Below are 4,842 nucleotides of genomic sequence, written 5' to 3' on the forward strand. Positions count from 1 at the left end.
CACACGAGCATGTGGCCTAGCCGTGTGACCCAAGTCAGTGAGTTACACAGGCAAAGACACGGGTTAGGACATGACCGTGTGTCCCTATTTTGAAAGCCCACACGGCTTGAGGCACAGGTCTGTCTCTTGACTGTGTGAGTCACACAGCTGTGTGACCCATGTAGTGTTGAAACTTTTCACTATTTTCTGAAAAATCATCTAAGTTTTTGATTTAGTTCTGACTTGTTTCTAGCATATATTTAGGGCCTCGAGGGCTCGTATAAAGGACAATATGTATGATTTGACTTGGTTTTAATATATTTATTGCTATGATATGAAATGTTTGAAATTTTTGTCCGTTTCATTTGTAAATTTCGGTAATGCTCCATAACCCTGTTCTGACAACGGATATGGGTTACGAGTGTTACATTCCTTCCTTTTTTCATTTCGCGAGCTAAGATTTCAACTGATTCCTCCTCATAAGATAAGTCAGGTTGAATTTCAATTTCTTCCACTATAATAGCATGAAACAGATTAGAACGATATCACCTGAGCATGGATACATGAAATATATCGTGAATCTTTTGCAATTCTAATGGTAGGGCTAGACAAAAAGCTACCAGTCCAACCTTTTCAATTATTTGATACGGTCTGATAAACCTGGGACTCAAGTTCCATTTACAACCAAATTGCAAGAACTTTTTACATGGTGAAAGCTTAAGAAACACCTTATCACCCATTAAATATTCGATAGCCCTCTATTTTTAGATTTACATATGATTTTTGCCTATCAATTGCTGCTTTCAATATGTCCTTGATCAGCTTTACTTTATTCTCTACTTTCTGAATCAATCTACCCCGATATTCTTCTTTCTCTCATTTTGAACCAATAGATAGACGTTTTACATTTACGACTATATAAATCTTCTTACAGAGCAATTTGAATACTTAACTGGAAATTGTTATTATACACAAATTTGGCTAGTTGTATACAACGTTTCCAGCTAGATTCAAAATTAATAACACAAGCTCACAACATATCTTCCAATATATGAATTAATCATTTTGATTGACCATCAGAGTAGGGATGACATGCTGAGCTGAAATTCAATCTTGTACCTAAAGATTCATGCAATTGTTTCCTGAGTCTTAGCATAAAGCGAGGATCTCGACCAGAGATAATAGACACAGGCATGTCGTGAAGCCTAACTATCTAGTGAATATAAATTTCAGCTAGTTTTTGAAGTGACTAATCAGTTCTCACCCCAAAAAATTAGCAGACTTTGTTAGTCTATTAGCTACTACCCAAATGGCATTTCTTTTGCTCGTTAAAGTCGGTAGATCAATCACAAAATCCTTTGTAGTTCATTCCTAATTTCATTTTGGAATAGAGATAGGCTATAACAACCCAGTGGGAACTTGATGCTTAGTCTTTACCCATTGACAGCTCAAACATTTAGCAACATATTCAACAATCTCCATTTCATTCTGGGCCATCAATATGATTCTCGTAGGTCATGATACATTTTGCACTGCTAGGATGCATAGCGAAGGGGCTATCATAAGTTTTGCATAAAATCAATTCTTTTAGTTCAACAACATTGGGAACACATATCCAACTATGAAATCTGAGGCAATCTTTTCCACCTGCGCTAAAATTTTCAATGATGCCTTGTGGAACTAGCTTCTTTTTCTCAAACAACTTAGCATCAACAAACTACACCTCCTTTATTCGATCAAGCAACACAAGTTTGGTTCTCAATTCAACTAATAGGCTACCATCATCGCCAATATTGAGCTGAGCAAAAAATTTCTCACAAATCAATTGATGCCTTCCTAATCAAAGCATTAGATACAACATTTGCTTTTCCAGGGTGATAATTGATTTCACAATCATAGTCTTTTAACAGTTCAATCGAACAATGCTATCTCAAGTGTAAATCTTTTTGGGATAGGAGGTATTTGTGACTCTTGCGATCGATAAAGCTGAGCAAGAATTATTATTTTTAACAAAAAGGACTAAAGAGTGAAAGTCTGAAACTAATTTAAATGCATTATAAGCTGATGTGTAGTGTTTAGAATTTCTAGGTTAAATTAAATTATGTTATAGATCAAGTTTTGAACCAATTGGAAGACAACTGTGGAAAATGAAAGATTGTGGATTGACCTTTTTAATTGAGTCTATTTCCATTTTGCCGACTAAGTTCATACATTATCAACATTGTTTAAATCTTCTTTGTTTATGTTCTCTCATTGTATAATTTGAAAGTTGGTAAGTCAAACTCAGTTTTTTATTATAGAATGGAGATATTGAATTATGATTCAAAGGAATGAGAAAGAGGTTTGATAAATCGTAATTTATACATGTTTTTATCCCATTCCTAGCACATTTATGGATGGTTTCTGCTTAGATTTGGTGAATTCGATGCTCTTAATTCTTTAATTTCATGTTTTATACTTAGGTGAACATAGGAGAGTAAAAAGAGCGAGAAACGGGCCGAAAACGAAGAAAATAGACCCACATGGGAAATCAACACGGCCTGGACTTCCTTACATGGGTGTGTCACACAGCCGTGTCCTTTGGCAGGATCGAAGCATGACTTACACGGATAGACTACACACCCGTGCCTATTCAACAGCCTTGACCACGGGCTGGAGTAATCACACATGGATGTGTCACACGGGCGTGTCCCTACTGAGCCCAAGTAAAACCGATTTCGGAAAAAGCCAATTTTGAGGGATCTTAGGCATTCTAAAGCCTATTTAAACACCTGAGGAGGCACTTAGGAAGGGAGACGCAGAGTAGGAGGCAAGGAATTACTCAAGGGAAGCCGATTGGTCTATCTCAGAAGCCGAATTCATCATCAAGACTAAAGATCTCCCTTCAATTTCCATTCAAGGGTTTTGGGTTTTCTTTATGTTTTGTATTCATTATTCTTATGAGATGTTTTCTTCTATAATTATGAACTAAACCCCCTAAATTCCTAAGGGGAATGAAACCTAAGACGGATCTTGTTATTATTATCTGAATTATATGATAAATATTTGACTTGTTCTTAATTATGTGTTCTTAATTCTTGTTTTAATATTCCAGGATATTGATTCAAGTTAATGCTCTTATTCAAAGAAGGAAGAGACCCTGTCTAAGAGTAAAACTGTCATAATTAAGCAGAGTTGATTGCGCGCCTAGAGATAGGGTGACAAGATTTTGCTGGGTCAGGGTGAAACCTAATAAGGGAATCCATAGATCGAGTTAATGCAATTCTAGGGTGTTAATTAGAAAGAGATTTCAATTATTCAACCTAGGGTTAGACGTTATTAGTCTCGAAAGAGATAATAATATAACTTAGGGATTTCTACAGATAAAGTCAAATGAATAAATTGTCTGGTTCAGAGTCAAATAACAAGTGAAGTCTAGGTGGATTTTTCCTTAGGTATTGTCTTAATCATTCGAATTTTCTAAAAAGTATTTCCCAAATTTTCTTTCTGTGCATTCTTAGTTTAGTAATTAGTTTAGATAACAAAATCTCTTAATTTTTAGGCTAGATAATAAAAAGAAAGTAATTACTAGTACTCGTGGTTCCTTTGGGTTCGACAATCCGGTCTTGCTTAAGCTATACTACTGTTCGATAGGTATACTTGCCTTCATCATGATAATAGTTAGTTTCAAGAATGCTTAATTATAACTATTTAAAACCTTTCGCGAATATCACGTATCAAGGTTATAAAAATGAAAGTGTCCTAATGAACTAGGATATTAGGATATTAGGAACACTCGATTTTTATTACTTTAGCCATTTTACTTTTATTGCAATTTAAATTTTTATTTTCTTTTTCATTTATTTTCTTCTAACAGGTTTTTCTAGTTTATGACCAGAAGAAACCCATCAAGACCACTACTTTTTGATGGTGAGATCGATCGCACAGTTCACAGAAATCGAAGAAAAATAAGGCGAAGCTTATGATACACAAAGGAAGAGCAAGAGGACAATACTTCAACCATAACCGAGGAGATGGCCGACAACCAGGAAAATCCATTACCTCCTGCGATTGCTGCTAATTAGAATCTTGCTCTGCGTACTATGTATGATTATGCTAAACCTTCTTTAACAGGAACTGAATCGAGCATAGTTAGACCTGTTGTAGCTGCAAATACTTTTGAACTAAAACCTAACACAATTCAAATGATACAGTAATTTGTTCAGTTTGATGGTTTGCAGGACGAAGATCCCAACGCTCACTTGGCATACTTTTTGGAACTATGTGATACATTTAAAATTAATGGCGTTTCTGATGGCACCATTTGCCTTCAATTATTCCCTTTTTCACTGAAAAACAAAGCTAAACAGTAGTTGAATTCGTTGCCATGAGGGTCAATCACTACTTGGGAACAAATAACCGAAAAGTTTTTATTAAAATATTTTACGCCGGCTAAAATGGCTAAATTACGTAATGATATCTCTTCTTTTGTGCAGATGGATTTAGAAACACTCTACGATACATGGGAGAGATACAAGGACCTCTTGAGAAGATGCCCTCACCATGGGTTACCACTCTGGCTACAGGTTCAAACGTTTCATAATGACCTGAATCCTTCGACTCGACAAATGGTTGACGTAGCCACTGGTGGGACTATCAATAATAAAACACCTGAAGATGCTTATGAATTTAGAGAAGAGATGTCACTGAATAATTATCAGTGGCAAGTCATGAGGACAAAGCCAACAAAAGCAGTAGGCATTTATAACGTCGATTCGATCACCATGCTCTCTAATTAGGTAGAACTCTTAAATAAGAAAATTAATGGTTTTCTTAGTTCTTCACAGGTTCACCCAATAATGCAGTGTGAAGCAAATGGAGGTG

The 4,842-nt window shown here is 35.7% G+C and overlaps 1 non-coding gene across 1 annotated transcript; it reads right to left on the reverse strand.

Annotated features, from left to right (window-relative positions):
* Positions 1–4,421: 4,421 nt before the first annotated feature.
* LOC121231672 (small nucleolar RNA R71) lies at positions 4,422–4,528 on the reverse strand. Its single transcript, XR_005929728.1, has one exon. It is a non-coding gene; the product is annotated as a small nucleolar RNA R71 (small nucleolar RNA).
* Between the last annotated feature and the right edge of the window lie 314 nt (positions 4,529–4,842).

The sequence above is a fragment of the Gossypium hirsutum genome, chromosome A06, assembly GCF_007990345.1.
Source record: "Gossypium hirsutum isolate 1008001.06 chromosome A06, Gossypium_hirsutum_v2.1, whole genome shotgun sequence".
Lineage (NCBI taxonomy): Eukaryota > Viridiplantae > Streptophyta > Magnoliopsida > Malvales > Malvaceae > Gossypium > Gossypium hirsutum.